Here is a 15,992-nt window from a genome sequence, read left to right on the forward strand (position 1 = left end):
GAATTTTAGGCCAGCCGACTCCACCCTAGAAATTTGTATTTTTGCTTCAGTTTTCAGAGCCAAAATTAGGTAAAGCAAGGGGAGGTGAGAAAAAAATAATAGAGCCAAAAATTGCCTAACTTGCATAAAAACGGGGAGAAAACCATAGGTCGAACCAAACTTTCTTCTCTTAATGCCGAAAATAATTAGAAACAAGTGAATTAAAAGCCATTTTAAGCATTAACCTACCCAGACACCACCTAACCATGACTTCTGTAATTTTAACTGAGAGCAATTTCTTCCGTAATTTGAACCTACCCAAGAGCAATTTCTTCTGTAATTTGAACCTTCCCAAGAGCAATATCCAACTTTACCTTAGTCATCAGTTGTGAGTGGGAAGCTCCTACCATACGGAATCCATCTTAACCCTGACTCAGAATTTAAAAACCGAGACAGACCCACTTCCAGCCCTCTAGTTGGCTGAATTGGGATCATAATTGGGAGGGGGGGAAATGTATGATTATAATGCACTACACAAAACAAAAATGCATTGCTTTTAATGGACGAATGATAAACAAACCACCATCACCACAGACACACAAAGTCCATACAATTTCTAGCTTATTTTGTTCAGTTTTCGGAAAACTACATGTCTCCATTTTGAAACCAAAAATATTTTTTCTGGTCAATTTTAGTGTGATTTGAATGAATTTTACCTTCATTTTTGTCGGAAATCATTTGTTTTGGAGATAGGCCTACCCAAGTCTGTCTCCAAAACAAGTGATTTCCAGCAAAAACGAAGGTCAAATTCATTCAAATCACACTAAAATTGACCAGAAAAAATATTTTTGGTTTCAAAATCAAGGACATGAATTTAACCATATATCCTAACTGGGGGGGCTTTGCCCCCTGCAGCCCCCCCCCCCATATTATTAACCTAACCAAATCTAACATTAACCAAACTCAATTTAACCTAACCTTACCTTACCTTACCATACCTTACTTTACCTTAAATGTCATCAGAGGAGAATGAAGTGGAAGGGTTTTCCTCAGTCCTCTAAACCCACATGCCCTCTACTTCTTTGAATTTGCGTAACTCTTAAAATTCTTACAGTACGACCGATGAAGGTGCTGTCTATAATGTAGGTCACTTCTTACACTTCGGGGAGGAAGGCAGAACACCGTGACTGCGAAGGAAATTCGCACTTTCCTGATTATTCTTTAAAAAAAAAACGAGGGATGGCCTCATTATTCAGTCACACGCCCAGTACAGTTGGAAGCCATCGTGGAACTGACTAAAGTAAGGGATTTTGAAATTTGACAATCTAATGCTATCAATGACTTGATTGGTCTGCTTTTTGGCTGATTTTAATTTCATTGGCTGTGACATCCGAGCATGCGCTGTACTGTATTGGCATGATGTCACGCATGGGAGCTGCCGTGACAGGCAGAAAGTACAACACGAAAATTTGAATCTGAGGGGAGATCCAAGGTAATATTATACAGGATTTTTACATTACATAAACATTTCCGAAAACAAATGTATAGTGGAATAGATTCAGAATAATATGGTCTATAACGTTGTTATGTCAGATTTCTTTGATCGAGAAATGTAGTTTTCCGAAAATTGACCCTCATTTTTATTGCAGGGAAGAAACCTCGCAGAAGAAGGGTGATGTAAAACTGAAAGGAATTGATTCCCAATATTATTAGTTAAGAATTTGGTGTTGGGGCATACTAAAGATTATATCCTCTTTACAGACAAGCAGTATAACAAAATTAGACAAATGAAATAGGTTAACACATGTACTGCAATTGAACAGAATTTACACATGTTTAGTTGCTCTTTCAGGCATTGATAATTGGTAAGATATTGTATGCTATGTCAGATGTTTGTAAAATTAGGGAGTTTTATTGTATATGTCCAGCAATGAAGCTGGAAAGTTTTTTAAATTTTTATTTATTTTTTGTTGGGGGGTTAAACATGCTGTGATGATCATGTCCTCTTGATGTCCTCAGCTTTCATTAGTTTCTGGATTATTTTTTTTGCTTTTTAACATATACATCCTTATGTGACACCCAGTGTAATTTTTTCCATAGAGTATAATACAGTAGCACATGTAGTGCTCATTCCATCTCATGTACATTCTAACCTACATATGTCCTCCATTCTTACAGGTCACGTTTCACTGCAGTACAAGACATGCGTTACAAAGAATACCATGGACACATAAGGAGGGCCTCATGGTCAGGAGAGGCAAGCGTTCCCCAAGCCTCTTCCATCCACTCAAGCAGTAAAACTACCTCTAATTCTCCTCTTACACTCAGCATGTCCCCCAGGTAACAGAACAACTCCTCCATGTATACTGAGTACAGTAGCTGTCACCTTAAATATCTTGAAAGGGAAGAGTAGGTTGGGTGAGAATGTAGCTTCTTCTTCTTCTTCTTCTTCTCTTTTTTTTTTTTTTTTTTTTTTTTTTTTTTTTTTTTTTTTTTTAATGGGTAAAATATTGCTACAAAAATAACCACTTGATAAAATGGTTACCGGCTTTATTGATGCTGTTCTTGAGTTTATGGAAATGTATGATGATGATGATGATGATGATTATTGCAGGAAAAGCGCTCTTTGTGAGTGCGAGATGAGCAAGCACAATGTATCACAATTTCCCTCTGATATGAAATTACGGTATAGGTGGAATCTCCGATATTTAATTGCTAGAGCTGATGCCAAAAAATACACTGTTATGACGGAAAACCGTTTTAAATTTGATTTTGTAGTTGAGGCAATCACCAGTTGGAACTGAACTCTCCCTGGGAATGCTGGAGATTCCAAGGGGTTCCCATGCCTGTGTGGGTGAGTTAGCTGAAAAAAAAAAAAAAAAAAAAAATACTGAATGAATATATCACATGCAGAAAGAATTTCAACTCCACTTCACATAGGAGTAAAGGTATTAGCTTCTGCTTAGCATGATGGTCGGGTTGGGCCTGGCCGCACATTTCCATGTAACTCGCTCGTGCATGATTATTTATTATTATTATTATACTTTATTATTTTTTGTTTATATTCATTCATTCATTCATTCATCATCCAATCCTACGTTGCCCCATGAGGAGGGTAGGAGCCCAGGGCTAGGCAGTTGGTCCCAACATTTAAGATGAGAGTGACCAGCCTCACTCATCCCTGAGTGGCATTACATGATCAATAAACCCCAACCACCCCTTGGATAAAACCTTCACAGGCTCAATCCAATTGGACTACAATAATTACCCATTAAACCACCATGCGCCCAAATTTGGTTATATGGTTACCACCCAGCGTAGTAAATGGTTTCCTGGTGTACAGGAAATCATTTGGCTTGTCACTCAGTGTAGAGTCACCCACAGGCAGAAGGAACAGGAAAGAAAGACAGAAGATAATTCAGTAAATATATTAAATCTATTATTATTCTATCTATTATCTGTTGCCAGACGCCACAGTCCCGTAAGGGGTGGCCATTTGACTTTGAGTTTTTTGTTTTATGGGGAGGGGCACTAATCCTCCACCAACCCACTTGTTGACACGTAGGGAGCACTTATGGTTTGGTTATATGGTTACCACCCAGCATAGTAAATGGTTTCTTGGCTTACAGGAAACTATTTGGCTTGTCACTCAATGTAAAGCCACCTGTAAAGGAAAGAAAAGCAATAAGAAGTGACAGGAAAGATGGGAGAAACATGAAGAGAGGAGGGCAGACACAGAAAAAGAATGATAAAGGCTAAGGAAGAAGTAGGCAGCTCTGCATCAAGTGAGTGGATGATGGCCGCCACCACCTACCACACAAATTAAATCTATTATTTGAAAGGAATGAGTGAGTGTTTTTGATCGGAGATATGAATGGTAAAGTAGGTAAATGTGAAGGTGGGTGGAGTAGTTGGTGAGTGGGATGTGCCTGCAGAGATAGATGAGAATGGCAGTGCTTTAGTGGACATTTGTGCTGGTAGGGGGTTGGTGATAGCCAATACCCTCTTCAGGCACAAAATGATCCACAGGTATACGTGGCGAGTGATGAGAAGGGTGGATGGTGAGCTGAATGAACGGAAGGCAATGATTGATTATGTATGTGTGGATGACAGGATGAGAAGGTGTATAATGGATGCAAGAGTATATAGAGGTTGGGGGAGTGGACTCTGGTCACCACTTGGTGGTGGTCAGAATCGGTGTCCAAACAAAATGGAGAAATAGAAGAAGGGAGGGTCAGGAGGAAGTAGCTCATACAAGGAGGGTGGAAAGGTTACAAGAGAATGAAAAAAAGGCAGAATGTAAGAGGGAAGTGGAGGAACGATTGGGTAAATACGAAGGGTGATCAGAAAGTAATGACAGTTCGTGCTATAACATGAAAACCTTGAATGATGGGAGGTAGGGGAGCAAGGAGAGTGCAGAGTTGCCTGTCCTTACGAGTTTGAACTTGTCGCCGTATGCCTGACTTTTCTTGTTTTATTGTTGTGAGTGAATGCTTCACTCTTGTTTTTGCTCTCTGGCCAGAAACATGGATTACTCGAAAGAAGGCTGCAGGTTCTACATTTTTACGAGGTGGAAACTGGGAAAGAAAGCAACAGAGATTCGAGGGGAATTATTACAAGTTTATCCAGACACTACTCCTTCCCTGGAAAGTGTTTCCCGCTGGATTCGTGCTTTCACAGCAGGAAAAACTGAATTGAAAGATGAACAACGCTCTGGACGCCCCCGGACATCCGTGACCGAAGCAACAACTGTCCGTGCACGGTCCATCATTGACGAGGATCCAACTGTAACTCTTAGGTTCTTAGCCTTGGAGCTTGATATCAGTTATGGGAGTGCATATGACATCGTGCATGAACAATTACACCTAAGGAAGAAGTGTTGTCGATGGATACCCCATTTGTTGACTGATGAGCAAAAGGCTGAACGGGTGAGGATTTGTCGTGTCTGGCTTGCTGAATTTGAACCAAATGGTCCAAAACGGTTCTCAGATGTTGCTACTGGAGATGAGTGTTGGATTTCATTCTTCACAACCCGTGACAAGCAGTCAAACATGGTGTGGTTGGGCGATGAAGACCCTCGACCTCAGATTTTGAAGGAAGGATTTCGCAGCCGGAAGCGCCTTTTCACCATCTTTTTCAATTCTCAAGGACCAATATGCGTGGATGTGATGCCTGAAAAGTCCACTATCACAGCCCAATACTACACAGACCAGGTCCTTCCACAAGTCTTGGAACACAAGGCCAACACCGCACCAACCCGCCGTCGGTCTTGCCTTTTGCTGCACCACGACAATGCGGCACCCCACAAAGCCCGCCTCACTATGCAGTACCTGGAACAACAAGGTATAACTCTGCTCCCCCACCTACCCTACTCCCCTGACCTGGCTCCCTGTGACTTTTGGTTGTTTCCAAAAATTAAATCTGCCATCGCTGGGAAGCAATTTCATCGCATCCAAGACTTGGCACGGACCGTCAATTCAGAACTCCGAAGTATACCGTCTTCAGAGTACCACGCTTGCTTAATGAAGTGGAGAAAGAGAATGGAACGCTGCATAAAGGTTGGAGGGGAGTACTTAGAAGGAATGTGAGTCATAGTTTGATAGTTCTTCATGCTAATAAAAGTTTATGGACTCACTGTCATTTCTTTCTAATCACCCCTGGTATGGATTGGAGCAGATGGGGGACGTGTAAGATGTGTGCAAGGTATTCACAGAAGAAATCTGTGCAGCATGTGAGGTGGTATATGGGGTGAAGAGAAGATGAAAGGGGGTGCAGGGAACAGCATGGTGGAATGAAGAGGTGAGAGAGGCTGTGGCACAAAAGAAGAAAGGATATAATGAGTGGATGAGAAACAGGGGCGTGGAAGAAATTGAGAGGCAGAAGAGAGATCTGTATGTAGAGAGGAAGAGAGAGGTGAAAAGATTAGTAAGAGAGAGTAAGAAGAGAGTGGATGAGGAATTTGGAAGGAATTTAAGTGTAAAGTGGAGGGAATGTAAGAAAATGCTCTGGAAAGAGGTAAAGAGAGTTAGACTGGTGCCAAAGAAGTTAGCCTGGGAGTGAAAGATAAAAATGGTAGATTACTAGTGGAGAAGGGAGAAAAAGTGAGTAGATGGAGAGAACACTTTAACAAATTGTTGAACATAGAGAGTGAAAGTAATGTGAGTATAAGTGGCTGGGGAATGGCTGGGAGACGGAGGGTTGTGAGAAAAGAGGATGAAATCAGTAGGATGGAAGTTGTGGAAGCGATGAAGAAAGTTAAAATGGGGAAAGCCCCAGGAATTGATGGAGTGTGTGGTGAAATGCTGAAACATAGGGGATAGGTAGTAATAGAATGGATGTGGAAGATGTGCAGATTGGCCTAGGAGGACAGTAGAGTCCTGGATGATTGGAAGTCAGGTATAATTATTACCCTGTACAAAGGAAAAGGGGAGAAAGAAGTATGTGGTACTCATAGGAGCATTTTCTTAGTGTAATAGGAAAAGTATATGGTAGGATACTGATTGACAGAGTTAGGGAAATAAGAGAGGAATTAGTTGGGAAGAACAGGGAGGTTTTAGGAAGGGAAGAGGTTGTGTAGATCAGATATTCATTCTTAGATCTTTAGTGGAAAGGTTTCTAGAGAAGGGAAAGAAGTTGTATGCAGCCTACATGGATTTGGAGAAAGCATATGACAGGATGGATAGACATGGATTGTGGAAAGTATTAAGAATATGTGGAATAGATGGGAAGTTGTTGAATGCTGTGAAGAGTATGTATGATGGTGATAAGGCTGCAGTGCATGTGGATAGTGAACTGAGTGAATTTTTCTGTTTGAAGGTTGGATTGAAACAGGGATGTGTCATGTCTCCATGGTTGTTCAGTCTGTATATGGATGGGATTGTAAAAACGATACAAGGTAGGGCAGTGGATGTTGGAGCAGCCCTAAAGAGAGAGGGCAGTGTTTGGAAACTCCCTGTACTGTTGTTTGCAGATGATATTGTGTTGTTAAGTGAATACGAAGGGGAGCCGAAAGGCTTGGTGGATTTTATTTTTAATGCAAGAAAGAAGGAACCAAAGGCCAGGAGCCCACAAGCTGTTCCTTCCAAGAAAAAATAAAAACAGTACAAAAGAAAGCCAAATTTAAGATCAGTTCATTTCGAGATGCCTGGACACACTGCATTTGAAAGACAGGAGATCATAGGAAGTAGGAAATACAGACAGAGGGAGATAGTTCCAGAGTTGACCTGTTGCATAAATGAAGTACTGGGAGTAACGGTAAACTCTTGCATTAGAGAGTTGGACAGAAAAAAGATGAGAGTTTGTTGCTAGACGGGTGCTACACACCCGTTGTAGAGCTGGAGGGATGCAAGCAGACAGTTCGGAGGAGCAGTGACCATGGAAGTAACGATAGAAAAGAGATAAAAATGCAACAGTGCAGCGAAGAGACAGAGGTTGCAGGGAGTCAGTAAGAGGAGAGTTGATAAGACGAAAAGCCTTTGGCTCCACCCTATTGAGAAGACCTGTACCAGTATGTGGAGAGCCTCCCCACACATGAGAGTTGTACTCTAAACAGGGGCGAATAAAACCCGTGTATAAAGTCAACAACGTGCAGGGGTAAAGAAGGTATGGAGTTGGCTTAACACACACAGTCTCTTGGAAGCGGATTTTACAAGAGATGCAATATGATCTTTCCAAGATAAGTCCCGAATGAATGAAACGCCAAGCATGTTCAAGGATGATGCAGGATTGAGCTGGATGTTATTAAACATTAGTGGATACTCCTGTGGAAGACTGTGTCAGGTTGGTAGGTGTAAAAACTGAGTTTTTGGTGCATTAAAAACATCAAGATTATTTTTACCCCAGTCAGAGATACAAGCCAAGTCAGACATTAGGTGTGCCATAGCCTCATCCCTTGTTTGTTCAAGTAACTGCTGAGACGGACGGTGTGGAAACCGAATGGAAAGGTGAAGGTTGGAATCATCAGCATACGAGTGGATAGGGTTAGATGTACAGCTTAGAAGGTCATTGATGAATAAAAGGAAAAGAGTTGGTGATAGGACAGAGCCCTGAGGAACACGACAGTTTGGGAGAGTATGTGAGAAACGGAATCTAACGGTGAATGTAGGGAAGAGTAAAGTTATGGTCTTCGAGAGAGGTAAAGTCAGTGAATGTGCAGTGAGGTTGGATGAGGAGGAAATAGAAAATGTGAGTGCGTTTAAGTACTTGGGTAGTGTGATGAGTAAGGATGAAGGTTTAGAGGGTGAAGTGCTTGAAAGGGTACAACAAGGAAGAAAGGTTTCTGGTTCCTTGAAAGCAGTGATAAGAAACAGGAAAGTGAGCATGGAAGTGAAAAAGTAACTACTTGAGTGTACAGTATTGTGATACCAACTCTAACGTATGGAAGTGAGGCATGGACATTGGTGGAGGGACAGAAGTCAAGAGTGTGAGCTGTGGAAATGAGTTATTTGAGAGGAGCATGTGGAATCACATGGAGAGACAGATTGACAAATGAGGAAGTGAAGGAGCGTTGTGGTGTGGATGTGATAGGAAGCTTTAGGAGAAACGCATTGAGGTGGTTTGGCCATGTGGAGAGGATGGAGAGTGAGAGACTAATGAGGAGAGTGTATGTGAGTAAGGTGGAGGGGGGGAGAGGGAGGGAGAGGCAAAGGATGAGATGGAGTGGAGAGGTATATGAGAGATGGGGTGTGTGAGCTGGGAGCAGGGCAGTGAAATGGCGGGGGACAGCGACATGGAGGCAATTTGTTTGTGGCCACCCCTTTCGGGATTTAGGCGTCTGGCAGTAGATAGATATATTACTCTAATTATATTTATTAAGGCACCTGGCAGGAGATAAATAGATAGATAGATTTTTATTATTACTTTTTTAGTTTTCTTTAGAATAAAAAAAAAAGAAAAAAAAGAGAGAGAGACCTTCATACCAGTGACATCTTTGCTCTTCTTGTCACCTCCATACATTTTTTTTCAACTTGGGAAGGAGCTGCTAATGAAGGTTGTATCTAACCCTTCCAGCACACAAAATTTCTCTCTCTCTCTCTCTCTCTCTCTCTCTCTCTCTCTCAGGCTGAATAAAATCATCTGAAGGTTGCAATAACAATATAAAAAATAAGCATGTCATTGGAGTGAAGGGTTTAATTGAAAATATATGAGGTTAATTCATGTGATTTCTTCCATAAATAATGATATTTTCCACAGTCAGTGTTTGTGTGATGTTTTGTGCAATTTGTATTTATGTTTTCTGCTTTTTTTTTTTTTTTTTTTTTTTTTTTTTTTTTTTTTTTTTACCCCCGTATATAAATAATGTGATTAATGGTTGCCACAGTTAATGTGTTTAATGCTTTCCAGAATTAATGTTTGTGTTGTCTTTCACAGTTAAGACTTGTGATGGCTGGAGCAGACTGGGTGAAGCCTACCTGCGTTATATTGTGACGGAAATGTTGAAGGCACCTAGTGAGCCATGCGCTGAACATCTTTGTGACGTGGTAAACACAGTACACTAGTACTGTGGTGCCTGGGAAGCCAGGGGCAAGCTACATCATATGCAGCTTAAAGGTAAGGGTGATGCATTAGACTTAAGGTACAGCTGGCTGGTTTTCATCTGACCCTAACTTACTTTGGGCCGGTTAATTATCAGGTGTATTCAGATTGGGCAGTGGATTTGGCCAGTAACCATGGGGATTGAGTCCTGTTGCATAAGTAAGACTCATCAAATTTCATGCAACAAAGTCCTGTGAATCCACTAGGTCCATCAGATGAAAACAGACCCACTATAGGCAACTGACAACAGCAGAAATGGGCAGCTAATCTCCCTCAGTGTCAGAAATGGGCAGTTAATTTTCCTCATCACCAGAAATAAGGGTGCTAGGTGGTGGCAACTATCATCTGCTTTCTTGATGTAGTGCTGCCTACTTTTCCTTCACCTTCATTATTTTTCTGTGTCTGCCCTCCTCTCTTTCAATTTCTCCCCTCTTTCCTGTCATCTGTTATTACTCTTCTTTCTTTTTCAGGTTGCTTTGCATTGAGTGACAAGCCAAATGGTTTCCTGTAAGCCAGGAAGCCATTTACAGTGCTGGGTGTTGAACATATAACCAACCCACATGCGTTCCCTATGTGGCAACATGTGGGTTGGTGGAGGGTTTGGATGATGAGATCGGTCATAAAGGCTCCAGCATGTTTGCATGTTAATGGCAGCTGTACATGCTGCTCACTCTCTGGCAGCCTCTCAGTTCAGTCCCTTAGCCTGCCGCGTGCCAGCTATTTTTAGCCCTGTGGGTCGCCTCTGTGCTGGCCATTTTTCGACCTTTTGGGGGGGGGGGCGCTAAAATTATAGATTTTGATGTGAAAACAACGAATTTCACTATTAAAATGCTCACCGAAGCTCAGAAATGGGTTTTATTGAGTCCTGCATACTCGTATACCGGTATAGCCGCTCTCTCACGCTCACCACATAGGCGAGAGAAAGCCATTTTCTATGTAAGGTGGACTCAGGTATTTATGCTGGGAAGGTATAGCAATGTTCAGTACACTTTTCTGATTACTTATTACTTCAATATCTATCACAATTTGTATGTCTTTCTCTGTGAATGCATTATCTCACATTTACTTGAAGATAGGTACAACCTGACTTCATTATGTACAGTCCTGGCACTTACAAGAAGGTATTTACAACTAGTCCTTACACTTACAAGAAAATGTTTACAACTTTCACTTATGTGGAAATATTTACAAATTGCCATCACTATGTACAGCACTGGGTGAGGCACACAGGCAGAGTGACCGTGAGGGAGGGAGCGAGTGAGTGCATGGCCTCGACAGCTTGGGGGATGGTAGAGGAACAGTTACCATACATACCTGCCAGTTTTTACCTGCGAATCTTGAAAAATGCGGTCACAGTGAATTTTTTTAAATTTTAAACTGTTTTAAGACGGCACTGGCACGCGGCGGGTTAAGCATAAGGTCATATTGTATGACCTTGTCCCAGGTCTTTTTGATCTGCCTCTCTTAACTCTGCCATCAGTGTTAACACTTTTCATCCCGTTATTATTATTATTATTATTATTATTATTGTCATCATCGTCGTTGTCAAATCCTGCGTTGCCCCATGAGGAGCATAGGAGCCTGGGGCTAGGCAAGTTGGTCCTGGCATTTGAGGTGAGAGTGACCATCTTCACTCATCCCTGAGTGGCATTACGAGAGCAGTAAACCCCAACCACACCTTGGGTTGAATCCCTCACCAGCTCAATGTGATTGGAGCACCATAATTACCCACTAACCACCAGGCACCAAAATTTGGTTATATGGTTAGCACCCAGCATAGTAAATGGTTTCCTGGTGTACAGGAAACCATTTGGCATGTCATTCAGTGTAAAGTCACCCACAGGCAGAAGGAAGTGGAATGAATGAAGGTAAGAAAGACAGAAGAGGGAGAGTATAGCCATCCGCAAGCAGAAGGATGAGGAAAGAATGAAGGAAAGAAAAATAGAAGTGGAAAGAAGGATAGAGGAGAGGAAAGGGCAGACACCCGAGAACTGCACTACTTTGAGTTATTCTTAGTATTATTTATTTTTAATTTCCCCCCCCCCCTAGCTATAGTCCCATAAGGGGTAGCCGTTTGTCTTTGAGTTTGTGGTTTTATGGGGAGGGGCACTAACCCTCCACCAACCCACGTGTTGACGTGGGGAACATATACAGGGTGGTTATTTGGTTAACACCCAGCATTGTAAATGGTTTCTAGGCTTGTCACTCAATGCAAAGCTATATGAAATGGAATTAAGAGTAATAAAAAGTGACTGGAAAGATGGGAGATATGGGAAGAGAAGAGGGCAGACACAAAAAAAAAAGAATGATAAAGGTGAAGAAAGAATTAGGTAGCACTACATCAAATGAGTGGATTTTGGTCACCACCACCTACCACCGTTATTATTATTATTATTATTATTACTGTTAGGTAGCACTACATCAAATGAGTGGATTTTGGTCATCACCACCTGCCACCATTATTATTATTATTACTATTCATTATTATTGTTATTATTATTATTACTACTGTATTATTATTATTATTTCTTTTTCAGGATGGTGTGTATAGGATCTGAAAATAGCCAGAGCCATGTCAGACTTCAAAATTCCTCCATGCTACGTTCAGACTTCCTCCAAAACTCAGACTCAGAATGGTCCTTCTTGTGATTCCCTCCTCTTCTTTCAAGACTTCTCCAGGCTACTTCAGTCCTCACAGCTTTTATCAGGGAGTTTTTAAAATATACCTCTACCTCCTGTCCTTCCTCCTCCTCTGCCTCCAAAGTTAAGAAGCAGGAATTGTAGTCATATTGTCTTACATTGTTTAAAAGCTACTGGTAATCTTTCGGTAGGATAAGTAGATAGGTAGGTGGATAGATAATGTTATTTACAACTGCAGGCCAAAGCTGCCCTCTGTGCATAGTCTACCATCCTCCTTATGTGGAATAGGGAGAGGATTGAGGAATCTCTAAGAGAAGATGCTTGAATTTGTTATTAAATATCAATATATTTAATTTCTTTTAGGCTGTAGTGGATGCCTGGTTGTCTAGAGAGTTAAGTTGCTCCAGCAAGATTGGGGATATATAGATAGGAAAACGTGATTGAATTTTTTATTTAGGCTGTAATGGGTGCTGGTTGGTCTAGCAAGATACGTTGCTCCAGTTACAGTTGGCTTATAGGGGTGTGAAGGCAAGGTTTGGTTGCATTTCTAACTCTACCACTGAGGGGAAAGCAACTGGTCACTTTCCTGATATGTGTGGATTTGAATAGCCTCACCCAGGACCACTATATTCTTGATTGGGCATAAAGGGTTGGAGGATAGATACATAAGAGTTTTGGATAGATAGTGATAATAGATATACTGTTTAGACTTTCAGATAGACAACAAGGATCGTCTGTCCTTTCTAAGTTGCTGGGCAGTAATTGATTAGAGGATAGATAGATAGAGTTTTGGATAGATAGCAAGGATCATATGTTAAGTCAGTGGGCTGCAGAGGATCAGGTGATAGATTGTTGGATAGGTAGCAGTGATAGATGTATTGAATATGCTGTATACCAAGGATTATCTGTCTTTTAGGTGAACAGTAGTGATCATCTGTCTTTCGTATTGTGTATAAAGGATCCAACATGATAGCATGTGTCGGCCTTGGTCACCTAATGGTGGCTGTCCACACTGCTCGATCTCTGACAGCCTTCTTGAGTTAATAGCAAAATAGATATTCATTTTAGAAAGATAGGTAGGTATTCATTTTTCCTTCATCCATCCATCATCCAATCCCACATTGCCCCATGAGGAGTGTAGGAGTCCAGGGCTAAGCAGTTGGTCCCAACATTTAAGATGAGAGTGACCAGCCTCACTCATCCCTGAGTGGCATTACATGAGCAGTCAACCCCAACCATCCCTTGGATATAAACCTTCACCGGCTCAATCCGATTGGAGCACAATAATTACTCACTAAACCACCAGGCGCCAAAATTTGGTTATATGGTTACCACCCAGCTTAGTAAATGGTTTCCTGGTGTACAGGAAACCATTTGGCTTGTCACTGTGTAGAGTCACCCACAGACAGAAGGAAGAGGAGAGAATGAAGGAAAGAAAGACAGAAGAGGGAGTGTAAAGTTACCCGTAGGCAGAAGGACAAGGAAAGAATGAAGTAATACAACACTACAGCTCTGCATCCTTTCCCAAGCACTTCTTTGTGACTTACACCATATTTAATCTTGATATAACTAAACATTCAGTCTCAAGAGATGGCAGTTTTACCTCATGTTAAACTGGATTTATTTTGGATAGACATGTAAATGAAAATGGAACTCTGTCATAGTGCTTTTTCCCTCAGATTTAGTTATCATTATTATTATTATTACTATTATTATTAACAAGACAAGATTATAATTATATGAGAAGTGAAAGGTCAGATTATTATTGTTATTTATTTATTTTTCTCACATTCACTATATTTGCAGGATGTTGTGTAGCAGTCTTCCATGAGAATCTGCCTAGACTCCTTGAAGACTCTTGCAGGTTTCAAGTTTCCTCTTATTTGCCTTCTCAGTGTCCTCTACATTTCTCCAAGACTCCATTCTACTTCTAAGTCTTCTCCATTTCTTCCATTCTACCTCCAAGACTCTACACTTCCTTACGACCTCACAGAAAGTTAGTTTTACACACACACGTTTCTATAAAGGTATGATTTTTTGTGTTAGTGAAGGGGTAGGCTGTAACCTTTATCTGGTGCCAATTCAGTGTGGTTCTTATACAGCGGACCCATTGCTAAACACAGGCCTAGTTATATTATCACAGTGTGGTGATGGTTATATATTGTTTTTTTATGTGTTATTCTTGTTTATGCTGTGGCACTAGGTTCATCTGAACTTGATAGTGGTGCACAGTTTTATTGGAAAAATTGAAGTATTAGTATCGTCACCATTTCGTTAAAGATTAGAATATTGCCACATTTCCTCTTTAAAAAATAAATAAATAAGACATGAAGAGAAAAAAATGAACCTTTTTTTAGATGTCAGAAACAAGTCAGGTTACTTGGTCACAGATCCAGCAACCCATCACTGGCTTTCATTTGCAGGTGCTTTGTAGTCACACATTGTCATCGTTCCGGCCTCTCTTTACCACTTAAGAATGAGAATGTTTTGGACTGTCAGTATTGAAATTAAGTTTGTAGATAATGTTAATGCGATTACTGTGTTGGAATTTTTGATGTGATGAGGGATGGCAATTTTACCGTTACTTTTGCTGTGATGTTGTATATGCCACTTTACGATTATTTATGTCGTCGTTATGCATTTTATTTGACTATAGTTCATTCACCTTAACATACCAGTACCGGAGATTTTTTTTTTTTTACTTTTATACCACGTTGAGTACACCGCTTCCCGTCCGATCAGCGAAGTTAAGCAACGTTGGGTCTGGTTAGTACTTGGATGGGTGACCGCCTGGGAACACCAGATGCTGTTGGCATCCCTACGTGTCAAGTGGGGTTGGTGGAGGATTAGTGCCCCTCCCTGTAAAACAATTTACTCTAAGCCCTTGGCCACCCCGTCTGGGATACATGGCGTCTGGCAATGAATGAATGAATGAACTTTTGCAGCATATACCCCATAGCACTTTTTCATGACTAGCACCATATTTCTTGGTTAATCTTATTTCATTCCTCCACTTTGTACGATGGAGATGCAGTCGCACACGTACTTAAAGCGAACAGAGGGTAGTAGTTGTTCCCTAGGCAGTCTGGCCGAACAGCCCTGCGAACAGAGGGTAATTGGCACCAGATAGTGTTATAGGCCCACCCCTTTTGTTATTATGCCAACACAGGAGTGGGCATGTCACTTTACACAGCAGTAGTGATAGTGAGTGGAAGAGTATATACAGAACCTAATATGCAGTAGTAAATCTAATATACAGTGCTAAACTTGTGTTTATTATGACATTATGACAGTTTTGGCCATACCAGAACCCTCTTCAGGTAGTGTTTTTGTTATTGGCTTACCTGAACTTGAGTCTTGTGGACTCTGTGAACCTGCAGGCTGAAGTTGCCCTTTTCCTGCAGTCAACCATCCTCCTTCCATAGAATAGGGGGATGGGTTAAGGAACCTTTGTATTACCAGTTGTGTTTTCCTCTGCATTACATCAAAGACAGTTAACATAAAGGTAGGGAAGGGGTTCATGGATGTTTGTATTACCAGAGTGTATTTTGTGTTACATTTAATGCAGTTAATATATAGATAGTTTATACCTGACGAGGGTCAAAGTCTGATTGAAACTTTTATCCTTATAATAAACACAATTGATATACGGTGCTGGATGTGAGTATAATAATGTAGTGAAACTTGCAGCGCAATTAAATAACACACACAATAATAATTTGACGCACCCGCATGCATTACACCCCCAATGTAATTTCCTTGAAGTTCTATAATACAAGAGTTAACTCATACTCTCAGTTCATCATATGTGCAGTCACTAAACTCTGAAACTGTCTCCC

General features: G+C 41.0%; 1 pseudogene; it reads left to right on the forward strand.

Annotated features, from left to right (window-relative positions):
• Positions 1-14,849: 14,849 nt before the first annotated feature.
• LOC145394874 (5S ribosomal RNA) lies at positions 14,850-14,968 on the forward strand (annotated as a pseudogene).
• The last annotated feature ends 1,024 nt before the right edge of the window (positions 14,969-15,992 follow it).

The sequence above is a fragment of the Coenobita brevimanus genome, chromosome 28 (genome assembly GCF_032717465.1).
Source record: "Coenobita brevimanus isolate Jiangsu-jjx chromosome 28, ASM3271746v2, whole genome shotgun sequence".
In the NCBI taxonomy this organism is placed as follows: Eukaryota; Metazoa; Arthropoda; class Malacostraca; order Decapoda; family Coenobitidae; genus Coenobita; species Coenobita brevimanus.